The sequence below is a fragment of the Prunus avium genome, chromosome 8 (assembly GCF_965620075.1).
Source record: "Prunus avium chromosome 8, drPruAviu1.hap1.1, whole genome shotgun sequence".
NCBI lineage: Eukaryota > Viridiplantae > Streptophyta > Magnoliopsida > Rosales > Rosaceae > Prunus > Prunus avium.
In genome coordinates this window covers 17400164-17422580 of record NC_142291.1, presented here as the reverse complement: position 1 = coordinate 17422580, position 22417 = coordinate 17400164, and positions in this window count along the sequence as shown.

The following is a 22417-nucleotide window of genomic DNA, read 5'->3' as shown; positions in this document are numbered from 1 at the left end:
GTGAGAAATTGGACAATTCAATTTCAACGGCAGTTCGTTCCTAATTGGAGTGGTTGGTGTATTCCATACTTCTAAGGATTGGATTTCACTCAAAACTCACCAATTGACTCCACCCACCGTATTATGATGTTGCCCAAGTTTTGGGCTCGATCTGAAATCAATAGGTGTTCCAAATTGGACAATTCAGGTTCAACGGCAGTTCGTTCCTAGTTGGAGTGTTTGGTGTATTCCATACTTCTAGCGATTCGATTTCACTCGAAACACACCAAATGACTCCTCCCACCATATTATGATGTTGCCCAAGTTTTGGGCTCGATCCGTATTCAATAGGTGTTCGAAATTGGACAATTCAAGTTCAACGGCAGTTCGTTCCTAATTGGAGTGGTTGGTGTATTCCCTACTTCTAGCGAATGGATTTCACTCAAAACTCACCAAATAACGCCTCCCACCATATTAGGATGTTGCCCAAGTTTGGGGCTCGATCCGAAATCAATAGGTGTGAGAAATTGGACAATTCAAGTTCAACGGCAGTTCGTTCCTAATTGGAGTGGTTGGTGTATTCCATACTTCTAGGGATTGGATTTCACTCAAAACTCACCAAATGACTCCTCCCACGATATTATGATGTTACCCAAGTATTGGGCTCGATCCGAAATCAATAGGTGTGCGAAATTGGTCAATTCAATTTCAACGACAGTTTTTTCCTAATTGGAATGGTTGGTCTATTCCATACTTCTAGCGATTGGATTTCACTCAAAACTCACCAAATGACTCCTCCCACCATATTATGATGTCGCCCAAGTTAGGGGCTTGATCCGAAATCAATAGGTGTGAGAAATTGGACAATTCAAGTTCAACGGCAGTTCGTTCCTAATTGGAGTGGTTGGTGTATTCCATACTTCTAGGGATTGGATTTCACTAAAAACTCACCAAATGACTCCTCCCACCATATTATGATGTTGCCCAAGTTTTGGCCTCGATCCGAACACAATAGGTGTGAGAAATTGGACAATTTAAGTTCAACGGCAGTTCGTTCCTAATTGGAGTTGTTGGTGTATTCCATACTTCTAGCGATTGGATTTCACTCAAAACTCACCAAATGACTCCTCCCACCATAGTATGAAGTTGCCCAGGTTATCGGCTCGATCCGAAATCAATTGGTGTTCCAAATTCGACAATTCAAATTCAACGGCAGTTCGTTCCAAACTGGAGTGGTTGGTGTATTCCATACTTCTAGCGATTGGATTTCACTCAAAACTCACCAAATGACTCCTCCCACCATATTATGATGTTGCCCAAGTTTTGGGCTCGATCCGAAATCAATAGGTGTTCCAAATTGGACAATTCAAGTTCAACGGCAGTTCGTTCCTAATTGGAGTGGTTGGTGTATTCCATACTTCTAGCGATTGGATTTCACTCAAAACTCACCAAATGACTCCTACCACCGTATTATGTTGTTGCACAAGTTTGTGGTTCGATCCGAAATCAATAGGTGTGAGAAATTGGATAATTCAAGTTCGACGGCAGTTCGTTCCTAATGGCAGTGGTTGGTGTATTCCATACTTCTAGCGATTGGATTTCACTCAAAACTCACCAAATGACTCCTCCCACCATATTATGATGTTTCCCAAGTTTTGGGCTCGATCCGAAATCAATAGGTGTTCCCAATTGCACAATTCAAGTTCAACGGCAGTTCGTTCCTAATTGGAGTGGTTGGTGTATTCCATACTTCTAGCGAATGGATTTCACTCAAAACTCACCAAATGACTCCTCCCACCACATTATGATGTTTCCCAAGTTTTGGGCTCGATCCGAAATCAATAGGTGTCAGAAATTGGACAATTCAAGTTCAACGACAGTTCGTTCCTAATTGGAGTGGTTGGTGTATTCCATACTTCTAGCGATTGGATTTCACTCAAAACTCACCAAATGACTCGTCCCACCATATTATGATGTTGCCCAAGTTTGGGGCTCGATCCGAAATCAATAGGTGTGAGAAATTGGACAATTCAGGTTCAACGGCAGTTCGTTCCTAAATGGAGTGGTTGGTGTATTCCATACTTCTAGCGATTGGATTTCACTCAAAACTAACCAAATGACTCCTCCCACCATATTATGATGTTGCCCAAGTTTTGGGCTCGATCCGAAATTAATAGGTTTGAGAAATTGGACAATTCAAGTTCAACGGCAGTTCGTTCCTAATTGGAGGGGTTGGTGTATTCCATACTTCTAGCGATTGGAATTCACTCAAAACTCACCAAATGACTCCTCCCACCATATTATGATGTTGCCCAAGTTTTGGGCTCGATCCGTATTCAATAGGTGTTCCAAATTGGACAATTCAAGTTCAACGGCAGTTCGTTCCAAACTGGAGTGGTTGGTGTATTCCATACTTCTAGCGATTGGATTTCACTCAAAACTCACCAAATGACTCATCCCACCATATTATGATGTTGCCCAAGTTTTGGGCTCGATCCGAAATCAATAGGTGTTCGAAATTGGACAATTCAAGTTCAACGGCAGTTCGTTCCAAACTGGAGTGGTTGGTGTTTTCCATACTTCTAGCGATTGGATTTCACTCAAAACTCACCAAATGACTCCTCCCACCATATTATGATGTTGCCCAAGTTTGGGGCTCGATCCGAAATCAATAGGTGTGAGAAATTGGACAATTCAGGTTCAACGGCAGTTCGTTCCTAAATGGAGTGGTTGGTGTATTCCATACTTCTAGCGATTGGATTTCACTCAAAACAAACCAAATGACTCCTCCCTCCATATTATGATGTTGCCCAAGTTTTGGGCTCGATCCGAAATCAATAGGTGTGAGAAATTGGAAAATTCAAGTTCAACGGCAATTCGTTCCTAATTGTAGTGCTTGGTGTATTCCATACTTCTAGCGATTGGATTTCACTCAAAACTCACCAAATGACTCCTCCCACCGTATTATGATTTTGCCCAAGTTTTGGGCTCGATCCGAAATCAATAGGTGTGAGAAATTGGACAATTCAAGTTCAACGGCAGTTCGTTCCTAATCGGAGAGGTTGGTGTATTCCATACTTCTAGCGATTGGATTTCACTCAAAACTCACCAAATGACTCCTCCCACCATATTATGATGTTGCCCAAGTTTTGGGCTCGATCCGAAATCAATAGGTGTGAGAAATTGGACAATTCAAGTTCAACGGCAGTTCGTTCCTAATTGGAGTGGTTGGTGTATTCCATACTTCTAGGGATTGGATTTCACTAAAAACTCACCAAATGACTCCTCCCACCATATTATGATGTTGCCCAAGTTTTGGCCTCGATCCGAAATCAATAGGTGTGCGAAATTGGTCAATTCAATTTCAACGACAGTTTTTTCCTAATTGGAATGGTTGGTGTATTCCGTACTTCTAGCGATTGGATTTCACTCAAAACTCACCAAATGACTCCTCCCACCATATTATGATGTTGAACAAGTTTTGGGCTCGATCCGAAATCAATAGGTGTTCCAAATTAGACAATAAAAGTTCAACGGCGGTTCGTTCCTAATTGGAGTGGTTGGTGTATTCCATACTTCTAGCGATTGGATTTCACTCAAAACTCACCAAATGACTCCACCCACCATGTTATGATGTCGCCCAAGTTAGGGGCTCGATCCGAAATCAATAGGTGTGAGAAATTGGACAATTCAAGTTCAACGGCAGTTCGTTCCTAATTGGAGTGGTTGGTGTATTCCATACTTCTAGGGATTGGATTTCACTCAAAACTCACCAAATGACTCCTCCCACCATATTATGATGTTGCCCAAGTTTTGGGCTCGATCTGAAATCAATAGGTGTGAGAAATTGGACAATTCAAGTTCAACGGCAGTTCGTTCCTAATTGGAGTGGTTGGTGTATTCCATACTTCTAGGGATTGGATTTCACTAAAAACTCACCAAATGACTCCTCCCACCATATTATGATGTTGCCCAAGTTTTGGGCTCGATCCGTATTCAATAGGTGTTCCAAATTGGACAATTCAAGTTCAACGGCAGTTCGTTCCTAATTGGAGTGGTTGGTGTATTCCCTACTTCTAGCGAATGGATTTCACTCAAAACTCACCAAATGACTCCTCCCACCACATTATGATGTTGCCCAAGTTTTGGGCTCGATCCGAAATCAATAGGTGTGAGAAATTGGACAGTTCAAGTTCAACGACAGTTCGTTCCTAATTGGTGTGGTTGGTGTATTCCATACTTCTAGCGATTGGATTTCACTCAAAACTCACCAAATTACTCCTCCCACCATATTATGATGTCGCCCAAGTTAGGGGCTCGATCCGAAATCAATAGGTGTGAGAAATTGGACAATTCAAGTTCAACGGCAGTTCGTTCCTAATTGGAGTGGTTGGTGTATTCCATACTTCTAGCGATTGGAATTCACTCAAAACTCACCAAAGGACTCTTCCCACCATATTATGATGTTGCCCAAGTTTTGGGCTCGATCCAAAATCAATAGGTGTGAGAAATTGGACAATTCAAGTTCAGCGGCAGTTCGTTCCTAATTGGAGTGGTTGGTGTATTCCATACTTCTAGCGATTGGATTTCACTCAAAACTCACCAAATGACTCCTCCCACCATATTATGAAGTTGCCCAGGTTATCGGCTCGATCCGAAATCAATTGGTGTTCCAAATTCGACAATTCAAGTTCAACGGCAGTTCGTTCCAAACTGGAGTGGTTGGTGTATTCCATACTTCTAGCGATTGGATTTCACTCAAAACTCACCAAATGACTCCTCCCACCATATTATGATGTTGCCCAAGTTTTCGGCTCGATCCGAAATCAATAGGTGTTCCAAATTGGACAATTCAAGTTCAACGGCAGTTCGTTCCTAATTGGAGTGGTTGGTGTATTCCATACTTCTAGCGATTGGATTTCACTCAAAACTCACCAAATGACTCCTCCCACCATATTATGATGTTGCCCAAGTTTTGGCCTCGATCCGAAATCAATAGGTGTGCGAAATTGGTCAATTCAATTTCAACGACATTTTTTTCCTAATTGGAATGGTTGGTGTATTCCGTACTTCTAGCGATTGGATTTCACTCAAAACTCACCAAATGACTCCTCCCACCATATTATGATGTTGAACAAGTTTTGGGCTCGATCCGAAATCAATAGGTGTTCCAAATTAGACAATAAAAGTTCAACGGCGGTTCGTTCCAAATTGGAGTGGTTGGTGTATTCCATACTTCTAGCGATTGGATTTCACTCAAAACTCACCAAATGACTCCACCCACCATGTTATGATGTCGCCCAAGTTAGGGGCTCGATCCGAAATCAATAGGTGTGAGAAATTGGACAATTCAAGTTCAACGGCAGTTCGTTCCTAATTGGAGTGGTTGGTGTATTCCATACTTCTAGGGATTGGATTTCACTCAAAACTCACCAAATGACTCCTCCCACCATATTATGATGTTGCCCAAGTTTTGGGCTCGATCCGTATTCAATAGGTGTTCCAAATTGGACAATTCAAGTTCAACGGCAGTTCGTTCCTAATTGGAGTGGTTGGTGTATTCCCTACTTCTAGCGAATGGATTTCACTCAAAACTCACCAAATGACTCCTCCCACCACATTATGATGTTGCCCAAGTTTTGGGCTCGATCCGAAATCAATAGGTGTGAGAAATTGGACAGTTCAAGTTCAACGACAGTTCGTTCCTAATTGGTGTGGTTGGTGTATTCCATACTTCTAGCGATTGGATTTCACTCAAAACTCACCAAATTACTCGTCCCACCATATTATGATGTCGCCCAAGTTAGGGGCTCGATCCGAAATCAATAGGTGTGAGAAATTGGACAATTCAAGTTCAACGGCAGTTCGTTCCTAATTGGAGTGGTTGGTGTATTCCATACTTCTAGCGATTGGAATTCACTCAAAACTCACCAAAGGACTCTTCCCACCATATTATGATGTTGCCCAAGTTTTGGGCTCGATCCAAAATCAATAGGTGTGAGAAATTGGACAATTCAAGTTCAGCGGCAGTTCGTTCCTAATTGGAGTGGTTGGTGTATTCCATACTTCTAGCGATTGGATTTCACTCAAAACTCACCAAATGACTCCTCCCACCATATTATGAAGTTGCCCAGGTTATCGGCTCGATCCGAAATCAATTGGTGTTCCAAATTCGACAATTCAAGTTCAACGGCAGTTCGTTCCAAACTGGAGTGGTTGGTGTATTCCATACTTCTAGCGATTGGATTACACTCAAAACTCACCAAATGACTCCTCCCACCATATTATGATGTTGCCCAAGTTTTGGGCTCGATCCGAAATCAATAGGTGTTCCAAATTGGACAATTCAAGTTCAACGGCAGTTCGTTCCTAATTGGAGTGGTTGGTGTATTCCATACTTCTAGCGTTTGGATTTCACTCAAAACTCACCAAATGACTCCTCCCACCATATTATGATGTTGCCCAAGTTTTGGCCTCGATCCGAAATCAATAGGTGTGCGAAATTGGTCAATTCAATTTCAACGACATTTTTTTCCTAATTGGAATGGTTGGTGTATTCCGTACTTCTAGCGATTGGATTTCACTCAAAACTCACCAAATGACTCCTCCCACCATATTATGATGTTGAACAAGTTTTGGGCTCGATCCGAAATCAATAGGTGTTCCAAATTAGACAATAAAAGTTCAACGGCGGTTCGTTCCTAATTGGAGTGGTTGGTGTATTCCATACTTCTAGCGATTGGATTTCACTCAAAACTCACCAAATGACTCCACCCACCATGTTATGATGTCGCCCAGGTTAGGGGCTCGATCCGAAATCAATAGGTGTGAGAAATTGGACAACTCAAGTTCAACGGCAGTTCGTTCCTAATTGGAGTGGTTGGTGTATTCCATACTTCTAGGGATTGGATTTCACTCAAAACTCACCAAATGACTCCTCCCACCATATTATGATGTTGCCCAAGTTTTGGGCTCGATCCGTATTCAATAGGTGTTCCAAATTGGACAATTCAAGTTCAACGGCAGTTCGTTCCTAATTGGAGTGGTTGGTGTATTCCCTACTTCTAGCGAATGGATTTCACTCAAAACTCACCAAATGACTCCTCCCACCACATTATGATGTTGCCCAAGTTTTGGGCTCGATCCGAAATCAATAGGTGTGAGAAATTGGACAGTTCAAGTTCAACGACAGTTCGTTCCTAATTGGTGTGGTTGGTGTATTCCATACTTCTAGCGATTGGATTTCACTCAAAACTCACCAAATTACTCCTCCCACCATATTATGATGTCGCCCAAGTTAGGGGCTCGATCCGAAATCAATAGGTGTGAGAAATTGGACAATTCAAGTTCAACGGCAGTTCGTTCCTAATTGGAGTGGTTGGTGTATTCCATACTTCTAGCGATTGGAATTCACTCAAAACTCACCAAAGGACTCTTCCCACCATATTATGATGTTGCCCAAGTTTTGGGCTCGATCCAAAATCAATAGGTGTGAGAAATTGGACAATTCAAGTTCAGCGGCAGTTCGTTCCTAATTGGAGTGGTTGGTGTATTCCATACTTCTAGCGATTGGATTTCACTCAAAACTCACCAAATGACTCCTCCCACCATATTATGAAGTTGCCCAGGTTATCGGCTCGATCCGAAATCAATTGGTGTTCCAAATTCGACAATTCAAGTTCAACGGCAGTTCGTTCCAAACTGGAGTGGTTGGTGTATTCCATACTTCTAGCGATTGGATTACACTCAAAACTCACCAAATGACTCCTCCCACCATATTATGATGTTGCCCAAGTTTTGGGCTCGATCCGAAATCAATAGGTGTTCCAAATTGGACAATTCAAGTTCGACGGCAGTTCGTTCCTAATTGGAGTGGTTGGTGTATTCCATACTTCTAGCGATTGGATTTCACTCAAAACTCACCAAATGACTCCTCCCACCGTATTATGTTGTTGCACAAGTTTGGGGTTCGATCCGAAATCAATAGGTGTGAGAAATTGGATAATTCAAGTTCGACGGCAGTTCGTTCCTAATGGCAGTGGTTGGTGTATTCCATACTTCTAGCGATTGGATTTCACTCAAAACTCACCAAATGACTCCTCCCACCATATTATGATGTTTCCCAAGTTTTGGGCTCGATCCGAAATCAATAGGTGTTCCCAATTGCACAATTCAAGTTCAACGGCAGTTCGTTCCTAATTGGAGTGGTTGGTGTATTCCATACTTCTAGCGAATGGATTTCACTCAAAACTCACCAAATGACTCCTCCCACCACATTATGATGTTTCCCAAATTTTGGGCTCGATCCGAAATCAATAGGTGTGAGAAATTGGACAATTCAAGTTCAACGACAGTTCGTTCCTAATTGGAGTGGTTGGTGTATTCCATACTTCTAGCGATTGGATTTCACTCAAAACTCACCAAATGACTCGTCCCACCATATTATGATGTTGCCCAAGTTTGGGGCTCGATCCGAAATCAATAGGTGTGACAAATTGGACAATTCAGGTTCAACGGCAGTTCGTTCCTAAATGGAGTGGTTGGTGTATTCCATACTTCTAGCGATTGGATTTCACTCAAAACTAACCAAATGACTCCTCCCACCATATTATGATGTTGCCCAAGTTTTGGGCTCCATCCGAAATTAATAGGTTTGAGAAATTGGACAATTCAAGTTCAACGGCAGTTCGTTCCTAATTGGAGGGGTTGGTGTATTCCATACTTCTAGCATTGGAATTCACTCAAAACTCACCAAATGACTCCTCCCACCATATTATGATGTTGCCCAAGTTTTGGGCTCGATCCGTATTCAATAGGTGTTCCAAATTGGACAATTCAAGTTCAATGGCAGTTCGTTCCTAATTGGAGTGGTTGGTGTATTCCATACTTCTAGAGATTGGATTTCACTCAAAACTCACCAAATGACTCCTCCCGCCATATTATGATGTTGCCCAAGTTTTGGGCTCGATCCGAACTCAATAGGTGTGAGAAATTGGACAATTTAAGTTCAACGACAGTTCGTAACTAACTGGAGTGGTTGGTGTATTCCGTACTTCTAGCGATTGGATTTCACTCAAAACTCACCAAATGACTCCTCCCATCATATTATGATGTTGCACAAGTTTAGGGTTCCATACGAAATCAATAGGTGTGAGAAATTGGACAATTCAAGTTCAACGGCAGTTCGTTCCTAATTGGAGTGGTTGGTGTATTCCATACTTCTACCGATTGGATTTCACTCAAAACTCACCAAATTACTCCTCCCATCATATTATGATGTTGCACAAGTTCGGGGTTCCATACGAAATCAATAGGTGTGATAAATTGGACAATTCAGGTTCAACGGCAGTTCGTTCCTAATTGGAGTGGTTGGTGTATTCCATACTTCTAGCGATTGGATTTCACTCAAAACTCACCAAATGACTCCTCCCGCCATATTATGATGTTGCCCAAGTTTTGGGCTCGATCCAAAATCAATAGGTATGAGAAATTGGACAATTCAAGTTCAAAGACAGTTCGTTCCTAATTGGAGTGGTTGGTGTATTCCATACTTCTAGCGATTGGATTTCACTCAAAACTCACCAAATGACTCCTCCCGCCATATTATGATGTTGCCTAAGTTTTGGGCTCGATCCGAACTCAATAGGTGTGAGAAATTGGACAATTTAAGTTCAATGGCAGTTCGTTCCTAACTGGAGTGGTTGGTGTATTCCATACTTCTAGCGATTGGATTTCACTCAAAACTCACCAAATGACTCCTCCCATCATATTATGTTGTTGCACAAGTTTGGGGTTCCATACGAAATCAATAGGTGTTCCACATTGGTCGATTCAGGTTCAACGGCAGTTCGTTTCTAATTGGAGTGGTTGGTATATTCCATACTTCTAGCGATTGGATTTCACTCAAAACTCCCCAAATGACTCCTCCCACCATATTATGATGTTGCCCAAGTTTGGGGCTCGATCCGAAATCAATAGGTGTGAGAAATTGGACAATTCAAGTTCAACGGCATTTCGTTCCTAATTGGAGTGGTTGGTGTATTCCATACTTCTAGCGATTGGATTTCACTCACAACTCACCAAATGACTCCGCCCACCATATTATGATGTTGCCCAAGTTTGGGGCTCGATCCGAAATCAATAGGTGTGAGAAATTGGACAATTCAAGTTGAACGGCATTTCGTTCCTAATTGGAGTGGTTGGTGTATTCCATAGTTCTAGCGATTGGATTTCACTCAAAACTCACCAAATGACTCCTCCCACCATATTATGATGTTTCCCAAGTTTTGGGCACGATCCGAAATCAATAGGTGTTCGAAATTGGACAATTCAAGTTCAACGGCAGTTCGTTCCTAATTGGAGTGGTTGGTGTATTCCATACTTCAAGCGATTGGATTTCACTCAAAACTCACCAAATGACTCCTCCCACCATATTATGTTGTTGCCCAAGTTTTGGGCTCGATCCGCAATCAATAGGTGTTCGAAATTGTACAATTCAATTTCAACGGCAGTTCGTTCCTAATTGGAGTGGTTGGTGTATTCCATACTTCTAGCGATTGGATTTCACTCAAAACTCACCAAATGACTCCTCCCACCATATTATGATGTTGCCCAAGTTTCGGGCTCGATCCGCAATCAATTGGTGTGCGAAATTGGACAATTCAAGTTCAACGGCAGTTCGTTCCTAATTGGAGTGGTTGGTGTATTCCATACTTCTAGCGATTGGATTTCACTCAAAACTCACCAAATGACTCCTCCCGCCATATTATGTTGTTGCCCAAGTTTGGCGATCGATCCGAAATCAATAGATGTGAGAAATTGGACAATTGAAGTTCAACGGAAGTTCGTTCCTAATTGGAGTGGTTAGTGTATTCCATACTTCTAGCGATTCGATTTCACTCAAAACTCACCAAGTGACTCCTCCCACCATATTATGATGTTGCCCAAGTTTTGGTCTCGAACCGAAATCAATAGGTGTTCCAAATTAGACAATTCAAGTTCAACGGCAGTTCGTTCCTAACTGGAGTGGTTGGTGTATTCCATACTTCAAGCGATTGGATTTCACTCAAAACTCACCAAATGACTCCTCCCACCATATTATGATGTTGCCCAAGTTTGGGGCTCGATCCGAAATCAATAGGTGTGAGAAATTGGACAATTCATGTTCAACGGCAGTTCTTTCCTAATTGGAGTGGTTGGTGTATTCCATACTCCTAGCGATTGGATTTCACACAAAACTAACTAAATGACTCCTCCCACCATATTATGTTGTTGCCCAAGTTTGGGGCTCGATCCGAAATCAATAGGTGTTCCAAATTAGACAATTCAAGTTCAACGGCAGTTCGTTCCTAATTGGAGTGGTTGGTGTATTCCATACTTCTAGCGAATGGATGTCACTCAAAACTCACGAAACGACTCCTCCGACCATATTATGATGTTGCCCAAGTTTTGGTCTCGATCCGAAATCAATAGGTGTTCCAGATTGGACAATTCAAGTTCAACGGCAGTTCGTTCCTAATAGGAGTGGTTGGTGTATTCCATACTTCTAGCGATTGGATTTCACTCAAAACGCACCAAATGACTCCTCCCACCATATTATGATGTTGCCCAAGTTTGGGGCTCGATCCGAAATTAATAGGTGTGAGAAATTGGACAGTTCAAATTCAACGGCAGTTCGTTCCTAATTGGAGTGGTTGGTGTATTCCATACTTCTAGCGATTGGATTTCACTCAAAACTCACCAAATGACTCCTCCCACCATATTATGATGTTGCCCAAGTTTTGGGCTCGATCCGAACTCAATAGGTTTGAGAAATTGGACAATTTAAGTTCAATGGCAGTTCGTTCCTAATTGGAGTTGTAGGTGTATTCCGTACTTCTAGCGATTGGATTTCACTCAAAACTCACCAAATGACTCCTCCCACCATATTATGATGTTGCACAAGTTTGGGGTTCCATACGAAATCAATAGGTATGAGAAATTGGACAATTCAGGTTCAACGGCAGTTCGTTCCTAATTGGAGTGGTTGGTGTATTCCATACTTCTAGCGATTGGATTTCGCTCAAAACTCACTAAATGACTCCTCCCACCATATTATGATGTTGCCCAAGTTTTGGTCGCGATCCGAAAGCAATATGTGTTCCAAATTGGACAATTCAAGTTCAACGGCAGTTCTTTCCTAATTGGAGTGGTTGGTGTATTCCATACTTCTAGCGATTGGATTTCACTCAAAACTCTCCAAATGACTCCTCCCACCATATTATGATGTTGCCCAAGTTTTGGGCTCGATCCGAACTCAATAGGTGTGAGAAATTGGACAATTTAAGTTCAATGGCAGTTCGTTCCTAATTGGAGTTGTTGGTGTATTCCGTACTTCTAGCGATTGGATTTCACTCAAAACTCACCAAATGACTCCTCCCACCATATTATGATGTTGCCCAAGTTTTGGGCCCGATCCGAAATCAATAGGTGTGAGAAATTGGACAATTCAAGTTCAACGGCAGTTCGTTCCAAATTGGAGTGGTTGGTGTATTCCATACTTCTAGCGATTGGATTTCACTCAAAACTCACTGCATGACTCCTCCCTCCATATTATGATGTTGCCCAAGTTTTGGTCTCGATCCGAAATCAATAGGTGTTCCAAATTAGACAATTCAAGTTCAACGGCAGTTCGTTCCTAATTGAAGTTGTTGGTGTATTCCATACTTCTAGCGATTGGATTTCACTCAAAACTCACCAAATGACTCCTCCCACCATATTATGATGTTGCCCGAGTTTTGGGCTCGATCCGAAATCAATAGGTGTCGGAAATTGGACAATTCAAGTTCAACGGTAGTTCGTTCCTAATTGAAATGGTTGGTGTATTCCACACTTCTAGCGATTGGATTTCACTCAAAACTCACCAAATGGCTCCTCCCACCATATTATGATGTTGCACAAGTTTGGGGTTCCATACGAAATCAATAGGTGTGAGAAATTGGACAATTCAGGTTCAACGGCAGTTCGTTCCTAATTGGAGTGGTTGGTGTATTCCATACTTCTAGCGATTGGATTTCACTCAAAACTCACTAAATGACTCCTCCCTCCATATTATGATGTTGCCAAAGTTTTGGTCGCGATCCGAAATCAATAAGTGTTCCAAATTGGACAATTCAAGTTCAACGGCAGTTCGTTCCTAATTGGAGTGGTTGGTGTATTCCATACTTCTAGCGATTGGATTTCACTCAAAACTCACCAAATGACTCCTCCCACCATATTATGATGTTGCCCAAGTTTTGGGCTCGATCCGAACTCAATAGGTGTGAGAAATTGGACAATTTAAGTTCAATGGCAGTTCGTTCCTAATTGGAGTTGTTGGTGTATTCCGTACTTCTAGCGATTGGATTTCACTCAAAACTCACCAAATGACTCCTCCCACCATATTATGATGTTGCACAAGTTTGGGGTTCCATACGAAATCAATAGGTGTGAGAAATTGGACAATTCAGGTTCAACGGCAGTTCGTTCCTAATTGGAGTGGTTGGTGTATTCCGTACTTCTAGCGATTGGATTTCACCCAAAACTCACCAAATGACTCCTCCCACCATATTATGATGTTGCGCAAGTTTGGGGTTCCATACGAAATCAATAGGTGTGAGAAATTGGACAATTCAGGTTCAACGGCAGTTCGTTCCTAATTGGAGTGGTTGGTGTATTCCATACTTCTAGCGATTGGATTTCACTCAAAACTCACTAAATGACTCCTCCCACCATATTATGATGTTGCCCAAGTTTTGGTCGCGATCCGAAATCAATATGTGTTCCAAATTGGACAATTCAAGTTCAACGGCAGTTCGTTCCTAATTGGAGTGGTTGGTGTATTCCATACTTCTAGCGATTGGATTTCACTCAAAACTCACCAAATGACTCCTCCCACCATATTATGATGTTGCCCAAGTTTTGGGCTCGATCCGAACTCAATAGGTGTGAGAAATTGGACAATTTAAGTTCAATCGCAGTTCGTTCCTAATTGGAGTTGTTGGTGTATTCCGTACTTCTAGCGATTGGATTTCACTCAAAACTCACTGCATGACTCCTCCCTCCATATTATGATGTTGCCCAAGTTTTGGTCTCGATCCGAAATCAATAGGTGTTCCAAATTAGACAATTCAAGTTCAACGGCAGTTCGTTCCTAATTGAAGTTGTTGGTGTATTCCATACTTCTAGCGATTGGATTTCACTCAAAACTCACCAAATGACTCCTCCCACCATATTATGATGTTGCCCGAGTTTTGGGCTCGATCCGAAATCAATAGGTGTCGGAAATTGGACAATTCAAGTTCAACGGTAGTTCGTTCCTAATTGAAATGGTTGGTGCATTCCACACTTCTAGCGATTGGATTTCACTCAAAACTCACCAAATGGCTCCTCCCACCATATTATGATGTTGCACAAGTTTGGGGTTCCATACGAAATCAATAGGTGTGAGAAATTGGACAATTCAGGTTCAACGGCAGTTCGTTCCTAATTGGAGTGGTTGGTGTATTCCATACTTCTAGCGATTGGATTTCACTCAAAACTCACTAAATGACTCCTCCCTCCATATTATGATGTTGCCCAAGTTTTGGTCGCGATCCGAAATCAATAAGTGTTCCAAATTGGACAATTCAAGTTCAACGGCAGTTCGTTCCTAATTGGAGTGGTTGGTGTATTCCATACTTCTAGCGATTGGATTTCACTCAAAACTCACCAAATGACTCCTCCCACCATATTATGATGTTGCCCAAGTTTTGGGCTCGATCCGAACTCAATAGGTGTGAGAAATTGGACAATTTAAGTTCAATGGCAGTTCGTTCCTAATTGGAGTTGTTGGTGTATTCCGTACTTCTAGCGATTGGATTTCACTCAAAACTCACCAAATGACTCCTCCCACCATATTATGATGTTGCACAAGTTTGGGGTTCCATACGAAATCAATAGGTGTGAGAAATTGGACAATTCAGGTTCAACGGCAGTTCGTTCCTAATTGGAGTGGTTGGTGTATTCCGTACTTCTAGCGATTGGATTTCACCCAAAACTCACCAAATGACTCCTCCCACCATATTATGATGTTGCGCAAGTTTGGGGTTCCATACGAAATCAATAGGTGTGAGAAATTGGACAATTCAGGTTCAACGGCAGTTCGTTCCTAATTGGAGTGGTTGGTGTATTCCATACTTCTAGCGATTGGATTTCACTCAAAACTCACTAAATGACTCCTCCCACCATATTATGATGTTGCCCAAGTTTTGGTCGCGATCCGAAATCAATATGTGTTCCAAATTGGACAATTCAAGTTCAACGGCAGTTCGTTCCTAATTGGAGTGGTTGGTGTATTCCATACTTCTAGCGATTGGATTTCACTCAAAACTCACCAAATGACTCCTCCCACCATATTATGATGTTGCCCAAGTTTTGGGCTCGATCCGAACTCAATAGGTGTGAGAAATTGGACAATTTAAGTTCAATCGCAGTTCGTTCCTAATTGGAGTTGTTGGTGTATTCCGTACTTCTAGCGATTGGATTTCACTGAAAACTCACCAAATGACTCCTCCCACCATATTATGATGTTGCCCAAGTTTTGGGCTCGATCCGAAATCAATAGGTGTGAGAAATTGGACAATTCAAGTTCAACGGCAGTTCGTTCGAAATTGGAGTGGTTGGTGTATTCCATACTTCTAGCGATTGGATTTCACTCAAAACTCACTGCATGACTCCTCCCACCATATTATGATGTTGCCCAAGTTTTGGTCTCAATCCGAAATCAATAGGTGTTCCAAATTAGACAATTCAAGTTCAACGGCAGTTCGTTCCTAATTGGAGTTGTTGGTGTATTCCATACTTCTAGCGATTGGATTTCACTCAAAACTAACGAAATGACTCCTCCCACCATATTATGATGTTGCCCAAGTTTTGGGCTCGATCCAAAATCAATAGGTGTGAGAAATTGCACAATTCAAGTTCAACGGCAGTTCGTTCCTAATTGGAGTGGTTGGTGTATTCCATACTTCTAGCGATTGGATTTCACTCAAAACTCACGAAATGACTCCTCCCATCATATTATGATGTTGCACAAGTTTGGGGTTCTGTACGAAATCAATAGGTGTTCCAAATTGGACAATTCAGGTTCAACGGCAGTTCATTCCTAATTGGAGTGGTTGGTGTATTCCATACTTCTAGCGATTGGATTTCACTCAAAACTCACCAAAGGACTCCTCCCACCATATTATGTTGTTGCCCAAGTTAGGGGCTCGATCCGAAATCAATAGGTGTGAGAAATTGGACAATTCAAGTTCAACGGCAGTTCGTTCCTAATTGGAGTGGTTGGTGTATTCCGTACTTCTAGCGATTGGATTTCACTCAAAACTCACCAAATGACTCCTCCCACCATATTATGATGTTGCCCAAGTTTTGGGCTCGATCCGAAATCAATAGGTGTGAGAAATTGAACAATTCAAGTTCAACGGCAGTTCATTCCTAATTGGAGTGGTTGTTGTATTCCAGACTTCTAGTGATTGGATTTCCCTCAAAACTCACCAAATGACTCCTCCCACCATATTATGATGTTGCCCAAGTTTTGCGCTCGATCGGAAATCAATAGGTGTTCAAAATTGGACAATTCAAGTTCAACGGCAGTTCATTCCTAATTGGAGTGGTTGTTGTATTCCAGACTTCTAGTGATTGGATTTCCCTCAAAACCCACCAAATGACTCCTCCCACCATAATATGATGTTGCCCAAGTTTTACGCTCGATCCGAATTCAATAGGTGTTCCAAATTGGACAATTCAAGTTCAACGGCAGTTCATTCCTAATTGGAGTGGTTGTTGTATTCCAGACTTCTAGTGATTGGATTTCACTCAAAACTCGCCAAATGACTCCTCCCACCATATTATGATGTTGCCCAAGTTTTGGGCTCGATCCGAAATCAATAGGTGTTCCAAATTGGACAATTCAAGTTCAACGGCAGTTCGTTCCTAATTGGAGTGGTTGGTGTATTCCATACTTCTAGCGATTGGATTTCACTCAAAACTCACCAAATGACTCCTCCCACCATATTATGATGTTGCCCAAGTTTTGGGCTCGATACGAACACAATAGGTGTGAGAAATTGGACAATTTAAGTTCAACGGCAGTTCGTTCCTAATTGGAGTTGTTTGTGTATTCCATACTTCTAGCGATTGGATTTCACTCAAAACTCACCAAATGACTACTCCCACCATATTATGATGTTGCACAAGTTTGCGGTTCCATCCGAAATCAATAGGTGTGAGAAATTGGACAATTCAAGTTCAACGGCAGTTCGTTCCTAATTGGAGTGCTTGGTGTATTACATAGTTCTAGCGATTGGATTTCATTCAAAACTCACCAAATGACTCCTCCCACCATATTTTGATGTTGCCCAAGTTTTGGTCTCGATCCGAAATCAATAGGTGTTCCAAATTAGACAATTCAAGTTCAACGGCAGTTCGTTCCTAATTGTAGTGGTTGGTGTATTCCATACTTCTAGCGATTGGATTTCACTAAAAACTCACGAAATGACTCCTCCCATCATATTATGATGTTGCCCAAGTTAGGGGTTTGATCCGAAATCAATTGGTGTGAGAAATTGGACAATTCAAGTTCAACGGCAGTTCGTTCCTAATTGGAGTGGTTGGTGTATTCCATACTTCTCGCGATTGGATTTCACTTAAAACTCACCAAATGACTCCTCCCACCACATTATGATGTTGCCCAAGTTTTGGGCTCGATCCGAAATCAATAGGTGTTCCAAATTGGACAATTCAAGTTCAACGGCAGTTCGTTCCTAATTGGAGTTGTTGGTGTATTCCATACTTCTAGCGATTGTATTTCACTCAAAACTCACCAATTGACTCCTCCCACCATATTACGATGTTGCCCAAGTTTTGGGCTCGATCCGAAATCAATAGGTGTTCCAAATTGGACAATTCAAGTTCAACGGCAGTTCGTTCCTAATTGGAGTGGTTGGTGTATTCCATACTTCTCGCGATTGGATTTCACTTAAAACTCACCAAATGACTCCTCCCACCACATTATGATGTTGCCCAAGTTTTGGGCTCGATCCGAAATCAATAGGTGTTCCAAATTGGACAATTCAAGTTCAACGGCAGTTCGTTCCTAATTGGAGTTGTTGGTGTATTCCATACTTCTAGTGATTGGATTTCACTCAAAACTCACCAAATGACTCCTCCCACCATATTATGATGTTGCCCAAGTTTTCGGCTCGATCCGAAATCAACAGGTGTGAGAAATTGGACAATTTCAGTTCAACGCCGGTTCGTTCCTAATTGTAGTGGTTGGTGTATTCCATACTTCTAGCGATTGGATTTCACTCAAAACTCATGAAATGACTCCTCCCATCATATTATGGTGTTGCACAAGTTTGGGGTTCCATACGAAATCAATAGGTGTGAGGAATTGGACAATTCAGGTTCAACGGCAGTTCGTTCCTAATTGGAGTGGTTGGTGTATTCCATACTTCTAGCGATTGGATTTCACTCAAAACTCACCAAATGACTCCTCCCACCATATTATGATGTTGCCCAAGTTTTGGGCTCGATCCGAAATCAGTAGGTGTGAGAAATTGGACAATTCCAGTTCAACGGCAGTTCGTTCCTAATTGGAGTGGTTGCTGTATTCCATACTTCTAGCGATTGGATTTCACTCAAAACTCACCAAATGACTCCTACCAACATATTATGATGTTGCCCAAGTTTTGGGCTCGATCTGAAATCAATAGGTGCGAGAAATTGGACAATTCAAGTTCAACGGCAGTTCGTTCCTAATTGGAGTGGTTGGTGTATTCCATACTTCTAGCAATTGGATTTCACTCAAAACTCACCAAATGACTCCTCCCACCATATTATGATGTTGCCCAAGTTTTGGGCTCGATCCGAAATCAATAGGTGTTCCAAATTGGACAATTCAAGTTCAACGGCAGTTCGTTCCTAATTGGAGTGGTTGGTGTATTCCATACTTCTAGCGATTGGATTTCACTCAAAACTCACCAAATGACTCCTCCCACCATATTATGATGTTGCCCAAGTTTTGGGCTCGATCCGAAATCAATAGGTGTGACAAATTGGACAATTCAAGTTCAACGGCAGTTCGTTCCTAATTGGAGTGGTTGGTGTATTCCATACTTCTAGCGATTGGATTTCACTCAAAACTCACCAAATGACTCCTCCCACCATATTATGATGTTGCCCAAGTTTTGGGCTCGATCCGAAATCTATAGGTGTGAGAAATGGGACAATTCAAGTTCAACGGCAGCTCGTTCCTAATTGGAGTGGTTGGTGTATTCCATACTTCTAGCGATTGGATTTCACTCAAAACTCACTGCATGACTCCTCCCACCATATTATGATGTTGCCCAAGTTTTGGTCTCGATCCGAAATCAATAGGTGTTCCAAATTGGACAATTCAAGTTCAACGGCAGTTCGTTCCTAATTGGAGTGGTTGGTGTATTCCATACGTCTAGCGATTGGATTTCACTCAAAACTCACCAAATGACTCCGCCCACCATATTATGATGTTGCCCAAGTTTTGGGCTCGATCTGAAATCAATAGGTGTAAGAAATTGGACAATTCAAGTTCAACGGCAGTTCGTTCCTAATTGGGATGGTTGGTATAGTCCATACTTCTACCGATTGGGTTTCACTCAAACCTCACCAAATGACTACTCCCACAATATTATGATGTTGCCCAAGTTTGGGGCTCGATCCGAAATCAATAGGTGTTCCAAATTGGACAATTCAAGTTCAACGGCAGTTCGTTCCTAATTGGAGTGGTTGGTGTATTCCATACTTCTAGCGATTGGATTTCACTCAAAACTCACCAAATGACTCCTCCCACCATATTATGATGTTGCCCAAGTTAGGGGCTCGATACGAAATCAATAGGTGTGAGAAATTGCACAATTCAAGTTCAACGGCAGTTCGTTCCTAATTGGAGTGGTTGGTGTATTCCATACTTCTAGCGATTGGATTTCACTCAAAACTCACGAAATGACTCCTCCCATCATATTATGATGTTGCACAAGTTTGGGGTTCCATACGAAATCAATAGGTGTTCCAAATTGGACAATTCAGGTTCAACGGCAGTTCGTTCCTAATTGGAGTGGTTGGTGTATTCCATACTTCTAGCGATTGGATTTCACTCAAAACTCACCAAATGACTCCTCCCACCATATTATGATGTTGCCCAAGTTAGGGGGTCGATCCGAAATAAATAGGTGTGAGAAATTGGACAATTCAAAATCAACGGCAGTTCGTTCCTATTTGGAGTGGTTGGTGTATTCCATACTTCTAGCGATTGGATTTCACTCAAAACTCACTAAATGACTCCTCCCACCATATTATGATGTTGCCCAAGTTAGGGGCTCGATCCGAAATCAATAGGTGTGAGAAATTGGACAATTCAAGTTCAACGGCAGTTCGTTCCTAATTGGAATGGTTGGTGTATTCCACACTTCTAACGATTGGATTTCACTCAAAACTCACCAAATGACTCCTCCCTACATATTATGATGTTGCCCACGTTTTGGGCTCGATCTGAAATCAATAGGTGTGAGAAATTGGACAATCCAAGTTCAACGGCAGTTCGTTCCTAATTGGGATGGTTGGTATATTCCATACTTCTACCGATTGGATTTCACTCAAACCTCACCAAATGACTACTCCCACTATATTATGTTGTTGCCCAAGTTTAGGGCTCGATCCGAAATCAATAGGTGTGAGAAATTGAACAATTCAAGTTCAACGGCAGTTCGTTCCTAATTGTAGTGGTTGGTGTATTCCATACTTCTAGCGATTGGATTTCACTCAAAACTCACCAAATGACTCCTCCCACCATATTACGATGTTGCCCAAGTTTTGGGCCCGATCCGAAATCAATAGGTGTTCCAAATTGGACAATTCAAGTTCAACGGCAGTTCGTTCCTAATTGGAGTGGTTGGTGTATTCCATACCTCTAGCGATTGGATTTCACTCAAAACCCACGAAATGACTCCTCCCATCATATTATGATGTTGCACAAGTTTGGGGTTCCATACGAAATCAATAGGTGTGAGAAATTGGACAATTCAGGTTCAACGGCAGTTCGTTCCTAATTGGAGTGGTTGGCGTATTCCATACTTCAAGCGATTGGATTTCACTCAAAACTCACCAAATGACTCCTCCCACCATATTATGATGTTGCCCAAGTTTTGGGCTCGATCCGAAATCAATAGGTGTTCCAAATTGGACAATTCAAGTTCAACGGCAGTTCGTTCCTAATTGGAGTGGTTGGTGTATTCCATACTTCTAGCGATTGGATTTCACTCAAAACTCACTAAATGACTCCTCCCACCATATTATGATGTTGCACAAGTTTTGGTCTCGATCCGAAATCAATAGGTGTGAGAAATTGGACAATTCAAGTTCAACGGCAGTTTGTTCCTAATTGGAGTGGTTGGTGTATTCCATACTTCTAGCGATTGGATTTCACTCAAAACTCACCAAATGACTCCTCCCACCATATTACGATGTTGCCCAAGTTTTGGGCTCGATCCAAAATCAATAGGTGTTCCAAATTGGACAATTCAAGTTCAACGGAAGTTCGTTCCTAATTGGAGTGGTTGGTGTATTCCATACTTCTCGCGATTGGATTTCACTCAAAACTCACCAAATGACTCCTCCCCACATATTACGATGTTGCCCAAGTTTTGGGCTCGATCCGAAATCAATAGGTGTGAGAAATTGAACAATTCAAGTTCAACGGCAGTTCGTTCCTAATTGTAGTGGTTCGTGTATTCCATACTTCTAGCGATTGGATTTCACTCAAAACTCACCAAATGACTCCTCCCACCATATTACGATGTTGCCCAAGTTTTGGGCTCGATCCGAAATCAATAGGTGTTCCAAATTGGACAATTCAAGTTCAACGGCAGTTCGTTCCTAATTGGAGTGGTGGGTGTATTCCATACCTCTAGCGATTGGATTTCACTCAAAACTCACGAAATGACTCCTCCCATCATATTTTGATGTTGCACAAGTTTGGGGTTCCATACGAAATCAATAGGTGTGAGAAATTGGACAATTCAGGTTCAACGGCAGTTCGTTCCTAATTGGAGTGGTTGGTGTATTCCATACTTCAAGCGATTGGATTTCACTCAAAACTCACCAAATGACTCCTCCCACCATATTATGATGTTGCCCAAGTTTTGGACTCGATCCGAAATCAATAGGTTTTCCGAATTGGACAATTCAAGTTCAACGGCAGTTCGTTCCTAATTGGAGTGGTTGGTGTATTCCATACTTCTAGCGATTGGATTTCACTCAAAACTCACTAAATGACTCCTCCCACCATATTATGATGTTGCCCAAGTTTTGGTCTCGATCCGAAATCAATAGGTGTGAGAAA